Genomic DNA, 16,657 nt, shown 5'->3' with positions numbered 1-16,657 from the left:
ATAAATTAATGAAACACTTTATTAAAATAAAAGAAAAAAGAAAGGGGCTCACTCTATAGCCTTGACTGGCCTTCAGCTCACAGAGACCCCTGTCTCTGCAGCTGCCTCTTGAGCAATACACCTGACTCCTGTGGGCTTTTATTTGCTTTTATAGACAGAGAAGCAAGACAAACTTTCAATAAAAAAATAATTTTGGTAGAGATTCCGATTGGAAATATAACATTCCCAGGAAAAGTATATGAAACATTCAGCTCTTTAAACAGTTGTGTTCTGCTACCGTGCATGTCATTTACTCCCCCTCCCCCCAACGTTTACCTAGTGCTCTCTATGGTAGGCAAGTGGTGTGTTGTTCACCTAGGTACCTAGCTCTCTATCATCTTAACTACTACAGGGGATTGAGAATTCTGAACTCTTAAGTCTGCTTAAGTGATTTGTTAATAATTGTAGCAATTGTTTGTACTCCTTTTTCTTCCAGGATTCTCTGCATATTGGGTTCCATCCTCACTAATTGGCTCTTTTTCTTTATTGGTCATCCTGTAAAAATTGACATGCTCAATCCTTGATTCACTTTCTCTTTATATTCTTCTGGCAGTTTCATTCAGTGTCATGGCTCAAGTATCTACTTAAATGTCTAGTCTGGTTTCCCTCTGCACTTTAGACAATGTTAGGTCTTTCCACTCAAACTAAGCTTCCCTGTTTCTCCTCCACCCACTTCTTCTGATGCTGCTGAACCCATTTATAGCTGATGCCATCCATCCAACAGTCTGGCAAAAATGGTTGGAGTTATCTCTGACTTACCTGTTTGATGGTTGACATTCTCTGGTTTTTCTTGTCCTAATAATATGATGAGAATCCAGACGCTTGGCACTGCTAACGGCTGGTCCAAGGCACTCTCACTCTTGCTTAGCTGTGTGAAGTTGGCCTCCTCTTGGTCTCCTTGCTTCAGTCCTCACTCCCCACTGTCGTGTGATAGTTTGTGTCTGACAAATAAAGCTTGCCTGGAGATCAGAGCTAGCCACTAGTTAACCATAGAGGCCAGGCAGTGGTGGCATGCGCCTTTAATCCCAGCACTAGGGAGGTGGAGACAGGATCTCCGCCTCCATTCAGTAGTAGAGACTGGAGCCCCCTATTCGGTCTGAGAGTTCATGGAGGTAAGTCTCTGGTGGCTGCTGCTCTCCTTCTCTGATCTTTCAGCTTTCACTCTCGATATCTGACTCCGGGTTTTTATTGTTAAGACTAATTAAGATTGTGTACAGGCTTTGCACCACAGCAGCCAGATCATACCACTTCTCAGAAGTAGTCCTTACTGCCTGGAAGGCCATACACAATCTGGGCATGCTCTCTCTAGCTCTCCTGGCCTCAGTTTAGCTGCTGACCCCACCCAGGTTGTTACCCTTCTTCTGTCACTTTCCCCCGTAAAGTATTTTCATGGTTTACTCTTACCTCCTTTGTTATTCAGGGGTCATTTTCATGCCTGTTTTGTTTAAAACTGTACCTCTACTTCTAGTCTCTACTGTGGTCTAGTCTCTGTACCGTGCTCCCTTATCTCCTTAGCACTTGTGCCTTTTAGCATACCTGACAATAATATTCCTGTTAATTGGGTTATTTCTTCTACACTCAAACACACACTATAATACAACTTTGAAGAGAACAGGCATTTTGTTTTGCTTGTTTATTTATGTATTTGTTTTGAGAGAGAGTCTTCTCATTTAACTGAGGCTGTCTGTCCTTGAACTTGCTAGGTAGTCCAGGCTATGTAACCCAGGTTGGTTTGAATTTGCAACCTTCTCCTTCCCAGTATGTGATTATGAATATATGCAGTTACAACTCACACTTCTTTGTTTAACCTAAGTATTGAAGGCATTGTCTGGCTCATAATAGGTGCTAAGAAAGAAGAATCAAATGAATTAATTAAGCCTGTATCCTGCAGCTCCTGTCTTTTGTGGATACTGCCTTCTGGATCCTGTAGCTTTTAGTTTGTCCCTTTAGTTTGTTTCTTAGACAGTTTCTAAGAACTTTCAGAGAACAGAAAAGAGTGGCAGGGAGACTCTGGAACCTTTTGGTAGAGGGAATAAGTAATGTTACACTGTGGTAGAGACTGAGGTACCCACTCCATGTAATTAAGACTATTGGTTAATTTAAAAAATTGGTTAAAACAAGAACTTAAAGTACATAGGTACTTTAGTCAGGTGAAGTGATATGTGCCTTTAATTCCAGCACTTGAGTGGTGTGGGGGAGAACAGGCAGGTGGATTTCTGTGAGTTCAAGGCCAGCCTGCTCTGCATAGTGAGTTCAAGGACAGCCAGAGCTATGTAATGAGATCCTGTCTTGAAAAAATATCCCAAAACCAAACCAAGACACATTAAATATTTGTGCTCAAAGCATTTAACATTAATTTATATGTATATCTTTTTATTTAGAATAATCAATTTTCTTAGAATAGAGGTCTTCTGATTTTCCTTCCACAGATTATATTCTAAAAGCATTGTCTATAACTTCATTGTTTCTAACTTTTTAAAAAATTTATTTAAATTTATTTTATGTACATTGATGTGGAGGTGTCAGATCCCCTGGAACTAGAGTTATAGACAGTTGTGAACTGCCATGTGGGTGCTGGGAATTGAACCCAGGTCCTCTGGAAGAGCAGCCAGTGCTCTTAAACCACAGAGCCATCTCTCCAGCCCCCCTTTTTTTTGTTTTTGTTTTTGAGACAGAGTTTCTCTGTAGTTTTGGAGTCTGTCTTGGAACTTGATCTATAGATCAGGCTGGCCTTGAACTCACAGATCCTCCTGTCTCTGCCTTTTGCCACCCCCCCCCCCCAGCTTTTTTTTTTTTTTTTTTTTTTGGGTATTTTTCAGACAGGGTTTCTCTGTGTAGCTTTAGAGTCTGAAACTCACTCTGTAGACCAGGCTGGCCTCGAACTTACAGAGCTCTGCCTGCTTCATGTACCACCACCTGAATGTCTAAAACTTGTAATATTGGTTTCTTTAAATGAATGAAAATGTTGATAGTGAGAAATTCAAAATCCTGGAGTTTTCCAGCCCTTCAAAAGGTCTTGATTTATTTTCCTACATTTAGCTTTTGGCAGACATTAGTCATATATTTCTGCAAAAGAGAGACACACTAGTGCCTTCAGGGAGAGGCCAAGACAGCACCATTTTGAGTAAACGTCATAGTAGCTCTAGGGTCTTAGCAGTCCCTACTGCTAAGGAGAATGGCCTTTGCCCACATTTCTTTATTTTACTGTTTTTCTTTTCTTTTTTCAGAGGGGGTACTAGTGATTGAACCTAGGGACTTATGTAAGCTTGGGAAAGTGCTCTATTATTGAGTTACAGCCCCCATCCATTTCTTTGTTTTGATCTGAGTAAATTTGTAATTATCAGTAATTTTTTGAGATTCAGTGAGTACATTGTTTATTAGGACACATTGTTATGTTACATGTTCATTGAAAAATGTGGGACAATTCTTTATTGTTACATAGGAACCAGATAAGTTGCCAAGTAAACAGTAATAAGCTAGAAGTTGAAAGGAAACTTGCAGGTCTTAGGCCCTATTAACGCTAAGGTTTTCTGTAAGTTCTTTACCTTCCAGTTCTTAATTATGTGCATTCACGTGTCGTTAGAGACAGTGAGTGAAGTCTGAAGAGCTTTGCTTTGAGTTGCCTTGCTGGTTAGTGCCACCTGGCCATGGCCACCTACAGCCGTTACCTCAAACTCATTGCTCTTTGCTTTTTTCAAACTTGCATGTATATTTTGTTCCTAAGCCATTTTTTGTTAGTTTTGCTCCTTTTGAACTCTGTAAGCAGGACTCTTTTTGTATGAATTTATTTGAAACTTCCCTTTTTCCATTCAAACTTTGTAGTCATGGTACTTATTTTTTGCCACACAGATTTTTGTATGATTGTTGTTTTTTTTCTGAGACAGGTTGCCCAGACTGACCTTGAACTCAGGACCTCCCTGTTTGTCCCCACTGCTGACTTTAAAGACCAGCTGCATCATTGTGCCTGTGTGTAGCTTTCTGTGTGTTGCTGGACATTCTTGTCTCCTTTTTTTAACACATGGCTGTTGATTTTTCTGTTGGGTTATATATCTTTTTGGCTGCTAGGAGTTATTTGTATGACCTGAATACTCTTTCACGGCCAGTTATGTATTACAAATAACTTCTGCTACATTATGGTTTGTTGTCATTTTTTATGTTGACTGTATTAAAACTAGTTTAGTTTTAATTTATCATTATTTCCCTCAGTGATTTATACATTGTATCCTGAGATTGTATTAAGATCAAGATTATGAGAATGCTCCTGCCTGTTTCTTAGAAAGTTTCTATGCTGCCTCAGTTTTGTTCCTGAAGTTGACTTTGTAATTTCTTCTTTCATGTGATTGTTTCTTTTTCTACAAGCTCTGCATTGTGTCCCGGTTCCAGTTTTTCAGGGCTCAGATGTGTTTGTTTACTAGATTCCTCAGTAGTTTCCTACAAAGTAGGGTTGTTTTAAGGATTGTATCTGTGTTTTGCTTTATTGATTATGTAGGATTCATTAAAAAAAGTGAGGATAGTTATATTCTTTGAAATATCAAACCCAACGCCCATAGGAAATGTGAAAGATTTGTAAACTTCTCAGACCAGGCCTGTGTTGGCTGTGGTTTTCTTAATTTGTCAGTACTTGCTGCCTGAGTCAGTGCTGTGAGGACCAATTCCTTTGTATCCAGCTGATGAGTGCTCTACTGAGTAAGCTCTCAGCTCTCGGGCAGTGCTCATGGAGTGACATTAAAGTCAAAATTAAAATTTAGACTACAGATTAGATAGTAAGGTTTTAGAAACAAGAATTGGTGAGCACCCTTGAGTTTGCCCATCTGAGAGTGTGTGTCCATAGCATAAACCACCAGGAAAGAAATTTTCTCTGTTGAAGAGGAGGCACTATTTTTGTACTTACTCTGTGTGTGTGTGTGTGTGTGTGTGTGTGTGTGTGTGTGTGTGTGTGTGTACATATAGGTGTGTGGAGGCCAGAGAAAAGCTTTTTTGGGGTCAGTTTTCCTCTTTACTCATGTGGTTCCTGGGGATTGGCCTCAGGTGTCAGGCTTGGTGTCAGGCCCCTTTACCCACCGAGCCCTCTCACCAGCCCTGTTTTTATACTTTGGTTATGTCTTTCCTAAAGTTTTCTTGTGATTGAATTAATCATACGCAGACTAACATTGCGAAAGTTTTTTTCTCAGCCCATGCTTTTAAATATTTGCCAACACTAGTGAAAGGTGATAATATTTTCAAATGTAATTTTCAGATGGTTTCATGAAATCTAGCATATAATAAGCTCCATTATTTAAAGTGTTACTGCACTGGTGAAGAGATTACCATTCTCAAGACACTGAACTTGTACTCCGTGTCCGCAGTTTCTTGGTTTTCTTAGTAATCCATTACTCTCTTGTCCTGGTTGCCTAACTGAAAAGAGATGTTACAGTATTTCAGTTTGTGTATCTTTAATGTTACCGAGGTTGCTTTGAAAATACATACGCAGCTGGGTGGGCGTGGTGGCACCAGCCTGAAACCCTATGGCAGAAATAAGAGGGGGAGAAAAAAGAAGAAAAAAAAAAAATGCCTACAAGCCAGTCTGGTGGAGGCATTTTCTCAGTGGAGATTCCCTCTGCCAGACATGTCTAGGTTTAAGTCAAGTTAACAGCCTGACCAGCATGGTGATTTGACTAGAATATGATTTTAGGTGAAATTTTGCATTTTGATGGTCATTTCAGGAAAGGTTAATGCTTTGTCTTTATTTTCTTTTGTGTTATTTATCTCTTTTTAAAAAATAATGTATTTTTATTTTATTTGCATTGAGGTTTTGCCTACATGTATGGCTGTGTGAGGGTGTCAGATCTTGAGTTACAGAACAGTTGTGAGCTGCCATGTGGGTGATGGGAATTGAACCTGGGTCCTCTGGAAGAGCAGTCAGTATTCTTAACTGCTGAACCATCTCTCCAGCTCATATTGTTTATCTTTTGCAAATTTATTTATATCAAGCTTGTTTTTAAGATCTCTTACTGGCAAATATAGTGGATTTGTAAACCTTTAGTTTGTATAAAGGGAATTCACTATTTTTAGGTTTTAAGTACTTTGTTTTCTATGAATAAAACTTTGGATTATTTATTTAAAACATGATGGTGTGTGTTTATGATCTTGTATGTGTGTGGGTACCCATCTGCCACAGTGTATGAACAGAGTTCAGAAAACAATTTCCTGGAATTATCTGGCCTTCCACCAGGGGATCCAGGGATCAGACTTCATGTTGGCAGGCTTGGGTGGTTGTCAGTTACTTTTGTATGGATAAAATACCTAGACAAAAAACAAGTTAGGGGAGGAAAGGTGGAGTGGGCTGAGGAGGGGAGGTGTAGCGGCAGGAGCGGGAAGCGGCAGGAGCGGGAAGCTGGCGAGGCAGTCCAGTGCTGGACTTCCTCTATCAGGCACGGCCCTGGGTTCGTAACCTTCGGCAGCACCCGAAGATATGTGATATGTGAGCCTGTCAGGGACATGTCTCACTGAAACCACCAGAGACAGCAGCAGGCTTTTGGACTGGTGAAGCAATCTCTCTGGCTCTGGATGTTTTTATTTGATGCAAATGATCTTGTCTTTGCTCTACTGATTTGAAATAACTTTCGGCAATCTATTTGGGTTTCCTTGAGTTAGTTTGTTTTGTGAGACAAGGTCTCACTGTGTAGTCCTAGCTGACCTAAAACTCAGGTGTAGATCAGGTAGGCCTTGAACTCACAGAGATGAGCCTGTCTGTGCCTTAAGCACTGGAGTTAAATGAGTGCTCCTGGGTTAGTTTTTTTCTCTTTAATTATTAAAAGAAAATAGTATTTACCTTTACTCTTTGTGTGTCTATGTAAAGTGATTTTTTTTTTCATTTATGGACTCTTGCAAAATACAAACAGTTATTTTGGGCTCCTTAATTTACAAAGTTACCTTGTCTTATAAGTGGTTGCACTCCAGTACTTGTGTCTGTATTGGCTTGAGTTTCTCCTCTAATCTAATTGAAGGCCTGTTAATGGATGTCCTTTGAGACAGTATCTCTCTCTAGTCCAGGCTGCCCTCAAATTCCCTATCCTCCTGCATTAGCCCTCCAAGTGTTGGTGTGATAGGCATGCGCCACCATACCTAGACCCTCGAACCTATTTTTGTCATTTATTAGTTTTAAAATTTTGATTGCTTTTTACTTTTATCTTGCAGAAATCCCAATTCATATTTGTTTAGTCACTTCTTTATATTGACTGCTTTTTGTTAGTATTTGTCTTAGTTAGGGTTTCTATTGCTGTAATAAAATATGACTAAACTCTGTGTGGGGAGCATGGTTTTGAATGAAAATGAGGACATGACCTCTCCCAGGTACGGATGAGGAAGTTTTTTTTAATTGTAGATATTATGGAGAGAGCAAACAGCCAGAGGCATCTGGAAGGGTGCAGACTGAACATGGCCAGCAGACTGAACCAGGCTATGAGAAGAGAGAGGAAGGAGAGTGAGGGAGAAGAGAGAGGAACCAAGAGGCCAAGAGAGCACATGGGAACCAAGAAGGCATGTAGCCAAAATGGCTGAGTTACACAGGAATCAGAGGCTGGGGGAAGGGAAGGGAAGCCCAGCCACCTGGGCTGGAGAAGTTTAGGGTAGAGGGTGGGGTGAGAAGTGCCGAGAGGAGCCACAGGTACTGAGTGAGACTTGTCCCAGGTTTCTTTGGGACCCGACAATTCCATCTTATAGATTATAGTCCATCATCCAGAGAAATCAGATCAGAAATTCAGGCAGGCGCCTGGAGGCAAGAACTGATGGAGAGGCCCTGGAGGAGTGCTGCCTACTGGCTTGCTCCTCATGGTTTGTCTAGCCTGCCTTCTTGATTGCATACATGTTCACCAGCCCTGGGATGGGCTTGCCCACAGGCCTATCTGGTGGGGGTGTTTTCTCAGTTGAGGTTCTTCTTTCCACAATGACTCTATAGTGTTTATCAAGTTTGACATAACACTAGCCTGCACGATATTAATGGATGTGACGTATTCATGCATGGATATAGCATATTTTGATCATATTCATGCCTCTGTTACCTCATCTGTCCATCCCTCTGTCCTTCCTTGTAGTGCCCTTTCTACTTTCATGTGTTTCTTCCTGTATTCTACGTAGGAGAAAATCGTTGATACTAGTTTCTGTCTGTTTTTTTCCGCTTAACATGATTGTCTCTAGTTCTGTCTGTGTCCTGTAAATGAGAGGATTTTCTTCTTTGTGGCTGAATGAATTCCCTACTGGCATATATTACATTTTCTTAGTTGATAGACACCTGAGTTGATTCCATAAACTTGGCTGTTGGAATAAACATGGATGTGTAAGCATCTTTCCTATATGCTGTTTTTGATTCCTTTAATATTTACTTAGGGAGTGGTATAGCAGGATCATATGATAGTTTTATTTTTCGCTTTTTGGAGTCCCTCATACAGATTTCCAAAGTGGTTGCACAACATTTTTAACAGTATATATTATTACCCCCCACCACGATCTTTTGGTTTAAGTTTTTTTTCAAAGTTTTTGATTAAGTCCTGGATATTAATTCTCTGTCGAATGAGTAGTCTGAAGAGATTTCCTTGTTTTTAGCCGACTTTTTCACTGTTTCCTTCGCAGTGTGGAATCGGTTTGTTTGGTGCAATCTCATCCGTCATTTACTAGTCCTTCCTGAGCTGTGGGATAATGCCTAGTCATTGCCTGTGCCTATATCTCTGTGCGTATTCTCTGCTAGCACTTTCAGGGTTACAGGCTCTTGACTTGCTTTCAGTGGATTTTCAGGTAGGTGAGCGAGACGGCTCTAGTTTCAATCTTCTCCGAGTGGATGTCTGGTTTTCCTAGCACAGAAAGAGGCTGCCTTTTCTCTCTCGTGTGTTTTTGCACCTTTGTTGATGGTTGGCCATACGTGCTTGGGTTTGTTTCTGAGTCCTTAAACTAGCTCTGTGGTTATTTTTATGTCAGTGCCATGCTGTATTTGTTACTGGGGCTCTGTAGTTTAAACTGAAACCAGGCGCTGTAATAGCTCTAGCAATGTTCCTTTTGCTGAGTATTGCTTTTGGACATTCTGGCTACCAGTAATAGATAATTGCTTATCACTATAGCATACTGCCTATAAACGAACCATTTTTCTAAAAAAATGCATTTGGCTTAAAAAAAGGCAACATAAATTAGGTATTATAGGCTTAAAGGACAGGAAACATGGTAAAATGGTGGTCTGTTCTGAGGCTCAGTGATGAGATTACAGATTATTTTACCAAGATGTAATAAACTTGCTTGCTCAGTGTGACCTTATAGCTGTTCTTGTCCATTGAATAGCATGCTTTTGGGCTAACTCATGAACATATGCTTCTTTTAAAGGTGGATTCATTTAGTTGTCCCGTTTCGATGTTTTATAGTTAAGGAATTTTAAGTTCCTAGGTTGAGAACTACCTGTTGTTGGATATACATAGTCTTGTTTTCTTGGATGTGCCTGTTGGCTTGTGTTTTTGGTGACTGTATATGAATGGGGGTGAGAACCACTTTTAGTTTGCTTAGTTTTGTGTTTCGATAATTTCCCCCAATTGTTTTTTTTTTTTTGTTTTTTGTTTTTTTGATACAGGGTTTCTTTGTTCTGGAACATGCCCTATAGACCAGGCTGGCCTTGAATTCAGGGATCCACTTGCCTCTGCCTCTTGAGAACTGGGATTAAAGGCATGTGCCACCACTGCCCAGCTTCCAGTTGTTCTTTTAAGTCATCCAGCTTAGGTAATTTTGTTAAAGTACAGAAAAAATTTAAAAGTAGGGTGTGTGTGTGTGTGTGTGTGTGTGTGTATATCACTTTCATTTTTTTAAGGCTTAGTTTGAAGAAAATGTTAGTAGATGTGAGAATAAGTGAACATCCCAGTAAGAGGAAAATAGAATTCAAATTTCTTTTATTTATTTGAAATTTAATAGTATATGATGATATTGCTTCAGTTTTCCTCTATGCAGGCAGACAATTTTTTATTTCTGTTTTTACTTCTAAAAGTATAATGTAACTGAGTATGGTGATTTACACCTACAGTTCTGTATTTGGGAGTATGAGGCCAGCCTGAGCTACCTAGTAAGACCATATCTATCTAAAAAAATAATACTGTCCATTAAGAATGGTTCCAGGCGTGCCGGGCGGTGGTGGTACACGCCTTTAATCCCAGCACTCGGGAGGCAGAGCCAGGCGGATCTCTGTGAGTTCGAGGCCAGCCTGGGCTACCAAGTGAGTCCCAGGAAAGGCGCAAAGCTACACAGAGAAACCCTGTCTCGAAAAACCAAAAAAAAAAAAAAAAAAAAAAAAAAGAATGGTTCCAGGCTGGAGAGATGGCTCAGTGGTTAAGATCATTGACTGCTCTTCCAGAAGACCTAGGTTTAATTCCCAGCACCCACATGATAGCTCACACTGTCTGTAACTACAGTTCCAGGGAATCTAACATCGTCACGAAGGCATGAATATAGACAAAACACCAATACTTAAAAAAAAAAAAAAAAAAAGGTTCCTAGTGGAGCATGGTGGCATATGCCTTAATCTTGTGGGTCTCAACTTACTTTAATACAGTTCCTTGTATTGTGGTGACCTCCAACCATAAAATTATTTTTGTTTCTACTTCATAACTATAATTTTGCTGCTGTTATGAATTGTAATGTAAATATCTGATATGTGACCCCTGTGGAAGGGTCATTTAACCCCAAAGGAGTCGTAACCCACAGGTTGAGAGCACTGCTTTAAGAGCACCACCACTGCCTGGCCTCATTAATTTCTTGAAGGGTTTACTCCTAAGTAAAATAAAAAAGAGACTGTTGTGTGGACTGTGCTTTGAGCAAAGTTTGGGCTTAATTTCTTGTGTTCTGTGCAAATTTCACTCTTGATTTACTTAACAGAAATTTCATTTGCCATTATTGGCTGTTTCCAACATTCAGATTAGAATCCATTAAAATTTGCATATGGTTAGGTTGAAAAGATAATTAATGCTTCATGCCTGATAAGGGGAAATTAACAAAGGTCACTTTTGCCAAGTCTACCTAGTCTCTGTTACCAGTTAAACAAACACAATGAATTGTCTCCTAAGGGCTTAGAAAATGTTAATGATCAGTTTCCATCAACTACAGATAACTTTGTCTCAACCCTTTTCCTCCCCTTTCCCATTACCTCTACCTGGTAAATTCCTTAGCTCGTCTTTTTTTTTTTTTTTTCTCCTCCTCGAGACAGAGTTTCTCTGTTTAGCTTTGGAGCCTGTCCTGGAACTCACTCCTAGCCTAGGCTGTCCTTGAACTCACAGAGATCCACCTGCCTCTGCCTCCCAAGTGCTGGGACTAAAGGCGTGCGCCACCACCGCCTTTTTTTTTTTCAGTTCCCTTTTATTTTGTTCCTAGGCCCTCATTGCCATCCTTTCTCCTCAATGTATAACCCTGTTACCTGTAGCTATAAAGTGAATTTAAGGTGTAGTAATAGATATAATACATGCTTCTTTATTAAGCACCTAATTTTACCTGTAACAAATATGGAATTGAACATTTTGTAATCTTTTTAAAGTCAAGCTTAACATTTTAAGGCAAGTGATTCTGACAGTGCTATATCCCTATTTTTAGTTATTGAATTTATTATATATAACATATCTTAATTATATAAAATTATGACTTTTTTAAACTTTAATTATTGCATTTTTTATATGTAACATATCCTCCACCCCAACCCCCTGCTCCAAGACAGGGTTTCACTGTGTAGCTCTGGCTATCCTAGAACTCATTATGTAGACCAGGCCTTGAACTCAAGATCTACCTGCCTCTGACTCCTGAGTGCTAGGATTAAAGGCATGTGCCACTATACCTGGCTTATATAACACTTTTGCCCCCCTTCTCTTTCTTCGAGACAGGGCTTCTCTGTGTAGCTTTGCCCCTTTCCTGGAACCCACTCTGTAGCCCAGCTGGCCTCAAACTCACAGAGATCCGCCTGGCTCTGCCTTCTGAGTGCTGGGATTAAAGGCGTGCGCCACCACCACCCGGCTAAAGGTGTGATTTTTGACTTTAGTAGAATTGAATTTAATCATAACCATAGTATTTATAGTTTTTGTTTTTGTTTATTTATTTATTTATTTATTTTACGTAGAGTCTTATGTTATTCAAGCTGGCTTTGAATGTGTACTGGCACATCCATTTTAAATGGTTCTAAGAATTGAATCTTGTGCTAGCAAGCACTCTATGTACTAAGCAACCCCAAGTCCTTGTAGGTTTAATAGCTATACTCTGAGTTGGTCTTGAAGCTGAGTATTTTATGTCTTCAGTTTGTATGTGATGCTGCTCTGTGTCCTGACATTGTGGTTAGGTTCCTCCACATACAGTTGAGATCCGTATGAGTTCAAGCAAAAGTCTTGAGGGAATTCCATGAAAATCCAGAGGAAGGCAGCACCATTCCTTCAGATCTGTGGGACCTGAAAATGGACATAGAAAGTGAGCCTAATGTGAGGACAGTGTTTCAGACCTCTGTGCTCTGGTGTTGGGTCTCTTTGCCATCAGTGTTTGCTGCTTTTCCTTTTTATTTGGATGAACTTGGTTAGTATGATCACAGAGGAAGATTCTGGAAGCCTACGTACGTACGTGTGTGTGTGTGTGTGTGTGTGTGTGTGTGTGTGTGTGTAGGTGTATGGATTTGGCGTACTTTTGTAGCTTCTCTGTCTGCTGCTAAGCAAAACTTTGAAATGTGTACCAATTCATTTTTCTTCTTCTCTCAATGGCCCAGCACAGCTGTATATCCTGTGGATGCTTTAAAAAAACAAAAACAAAAACCAAAAAAAACCCACACAAAACACTCATCTTTAAAAGCATTTCAGTTGAACAGTAGCTAACAGGCAGACAAAGCAAATTGTGTTTAATTGACTCACAAATGAGATGAGTTGTCAGGGAGGAACAATTTTAAACAGTTAGCATGTGATTCCTTTCCCCCTTGAACTTGTGTGATCTTACCGTAGTAAATTGCTTGTGGAAATGTGACTGTTAGTCAGAAAGATTAATCTTGTGCCTGTTGAACTATTTTGTTTTCAGGTTCTGTTTCAATTTTAGATGTGGGTCATTGCTGGTGTAACTTAAATTAAGAATGCTCTGATTTTAAAATGAGCTATAAATTAATTGAAAGACAAAGTTGATTTTAATAAGCTTAAAGCTGTTTATAATTACCATATACAGTCATTCTGTTTGGCTTGGCAGTTAACACAGACAAATAAATATAAATGACTCTTTTACTAACATCTGTATTCAGGGAGGATCTCATGTGGCTTAGGTTGGGTTTCAACTCTTGATCCTTCTGCCTCAGCCTACATGCTGGGATTGCAGGCCTGTGCCAGCACACTGTTCCCAGTACCTTTATTTTGCCCCTCTGCCTACCTAATGCTGGGATTGCAGGCCTGAGCCACCACTCTGTCCCCAGTACATTTATTTTGTCTTATAATAGTTAACTTTGTAAAAATACTTCCAGTAAAGCAAAATTCTAAAATAACTATAAGAACAATGATTCCACATTTAGGAAGAATTTGTTTGTTCATTTTTTTTTCTTTTAGATAGGGTCTCACACTTTGGCCTAACTTGGTGTGAGGGTGCTTGAACTTCTGCCTCCACCTCTTCACTGCTGGGATTCTAGAATCATGTGCCACTATACCCAGTTTATGAGGTGTTGGGAATCAAATATCATGTATGGTAAGCAAGCACTCTGTCAACTGTTTACATCCCCAGACCATCCACTTTAAAAACAACACTATTTACATATTGATTGATTGCCTCAATTAAGAAAAAGATCACTGAAGTCAAACACTGACACCACATCTTATGAAAAAAAAAAAAAAAAAAAAAAAGAAAAAGATCACATGTATAATGGGCTGGTTTTGAGTTCACTATATAGTTGGGGACGGATGTTTCCTGTCCCAACTCCCTGTTCCCAGATATCCAGCAGGGGCTTCCCAAATTACCACACAGAGGCTTATATTAATAATAAATGCTCGGCCAATATGTAAGGCTTATTACTGACTAGCTCTTATACTTAAATTAACCCATAATTCTCATCTATGTTTAGCCATGTGGCTTGGTACCTTTTCTCAGTATGGCATTCTCATCTCCTTTTCTCTACGTTTGCTGGCTACTCTCTGACTTTGCCCTCCTCTTTCTCATCATTCTCAGTTTGGCTTTTCCGCCTAACTTCCTGCCCAGCTACTGGCCTGTCAGCTTTTTATTAACCAGTGAAAGTAATACATATTCATAGTGTAGAAAATTATTATTCCATAGCATTTCCCCCTTTTTGTCTAATCAAAAAGGAAGGTTTTAGTCTTAATATAGTAAAACTATATGCAACAAAACAGTTATTAAGTAAGAATTACAGTGGCAATATTCAATCCATTTGCATTTGACAAAATTAGAGAAAATACTATTTATCTTATCTTGGTGAGTCTAAAGTTTTGTATCTTATAACTAAGGAAAACTGTAAATATAACTATTTAGTCTTCAACTACATCAAAGACTCCAGAAGGGTGAAATGTTACCTATGACAGGGACAAATGCAAATGAACTAGACATTGTTAATATAATTATTACGTGTATATATTTGTATATAGTTATTGTATTGTATATAGTTTTACTATATTAGCTAAAACCTTTACTTTTTTTTTTTTTTTTTTTTTTTGGTTTTTCGAGACAGGGTTTCTCTGTGTAGCTTTTGCGCCTTTCCTGGGACTCACTTGGTAGCCCAGGCTGGCCTCGAACTCACAGAGATCCGCCTGGCTCTGCCTCCCGAGTGCTGGGATTAAAGGTGTGCGCCACCACCGCCCGACAACCTTTACTTTTTATTTAGACAAAATGGGGGAAATGTTCTGTGATATTTTGATTGTGTTCTGACAAATAAAGTTTGCTTGGAGTCAAAGGGTGGAGCTAGCCACTAGCTGACCATAGTGGTTTGGAGGACTGTAGACAGAGAGGAGACGGGGCCGAGAAAGGATCTCTCCTTTTGGATGGAGGAATGGAAGAGGTAGGAAGCAACTGGTGGTAGCTCCCGGTTCTCTGATCTTTCAGGTTCTTACCCCAATATTTGACTCCCAATTTTTTTATTGATAAGGATTAATTAGGTTAACGCTTCAATAACCTAGGATGTAAAATGCTCCTGCTCTACCTCTAGAGTGCTGAGATTAGGGGCTTGTACTACCACGCTTGGTTTTTATAAGGTGCTGGAGCTCAAACCCAGGGCTTTGTGACTGCTAGGCCTACCAGTAGATCCATCCTCAGCCTCAGAACTTGGCTGCTTTAATCATCTCAAGAGCACTAATTAAAAAGCTTAAATATTCTTAAATTTATTCTACATTAATTGTGCAAAAGTTGGTACTGGGGAGATGGCTTAGTGGTTAAGAACATGTACTGTTCTTGCTAAGGACTTGCCTTTGATTCCTATGTCAGGTGGCAGACATGTGATCCTAGCTCCAGGAATTCTGATGCTTCTGGCCTTTGAGGGCACCTACATTCAAGTGCACATGTACATGCATACACATACATACACATAATAAAAAGCAATCTTTAAAAAGGTACAAAAGTTAATTAACTTGCTTCAGTTTGCTTCATTACAAGTGTGTCATAGGATATAATTACATCTAGTGTTATACATAACTGTCCTTTTCCACAACATATTGGAGATAACATAAGAATACACATAGCATAGCCATCTATATAGGAATACTAATGTCTAGAATCTAAACTCCCAAATCATTTTTTTCTTGTAAGTTTCGCAGAAACTCCTGGAGGTGAGGCATATGGTGTCTGTGTTCAGACAGGCAGATGTGACCAGATAATGAGATTACACCTCCAGGCAGCATTGAGTCATCAGATAGTGGATATTGGGTGCTGCTGCTGCGGTAGAGCCTTGGAGAAGACAGTGATGGCAGTGCACAGTAAATTGTTATATACACGAAGTAAGATCAGAGGATTTAAGAAAAGCATCTACTTTGTGCTTGTAATGTCAAATGCCATATCAAATCATTGTGATTTTTTTACTTCTGTTTCCTTATTCTTGCTGTATCCCATTACATCATGAGGCTGATTGTTAGAGGAATGAAATTTGCTAGCAATTGTCTTAACCATCCCTATTTTTTCCTTTTACATTTTTTTTTAATTTCTTTGAGACAGGGTTTCTCTGTGTAGCTCTGGCTGTCTTGGAACTCACTCTGTAGACCAGGCTGGCCTCAAGATCCATCTGCCTCTGCCTCCAGAATGCTGGGATTAAAGGTGTGTGCTACCATGGCCAGACTCTAAAGTTTGGTACTTTAATGACGTTAGTATGTTGGTAATTGCTAATATGTCTCTATTTTCACATGTAGTAAGTAGTATATGTTATATACTAAAATGGAGGAAACTAAAGGAAGTACCAGAAATGAGGCTGGAGGAATGGTGTATTTATTGTAGGTGGAATATTCTGTCCCGCCTGTTAGCTCCCAAATGCCACACAGAGACTTATTAATTACAAATGCTTGGCCAATAGCTTATGCTTGTTACTAACAAGTTCTTACAACTTAAATTAACACATTAATTTACATGCTGCCATGTGGCTCATGGCTTGCTACTTCATCTTTTTTTTTTTTTTTTTTTTTTTTTCTCGGTT

At 39.5% G+C, this 16,657-nt stretch overlaps 1 protein-coding gene across 8 annotated transcripts in view; it reads left to right on the top strand.

The window, feature by feature from the left end:
• The window catches only part of Ktn1 (kinectin 1), a 96,817-nt gene that overhangs the window by 3,887 nt on the left and 76,273 nt on the right, over positions 1-16,657 (top strand). The window lies entirely within an intron of this gene.

This window comes from Peromyscus eremicus, chromosome 9 (genome assembly GCF_949786415.1).
Source record: "Peromyscus eremicus chromosome 9, PerEre_H2_v1, whole genome shotgun sequence".
NCBI classification, from domain to species: Eukaryota; Metazoa; Chordata; class Mammalia; order Rodentia; family Cricetidae; genus Peromyscus; species Peromyscus eremicus.
The sequence above is the reverse complement of the archived record's forward strand: the minus strand, read 5'-3'. Positions and strand labels throughout refer to the sequence as shown.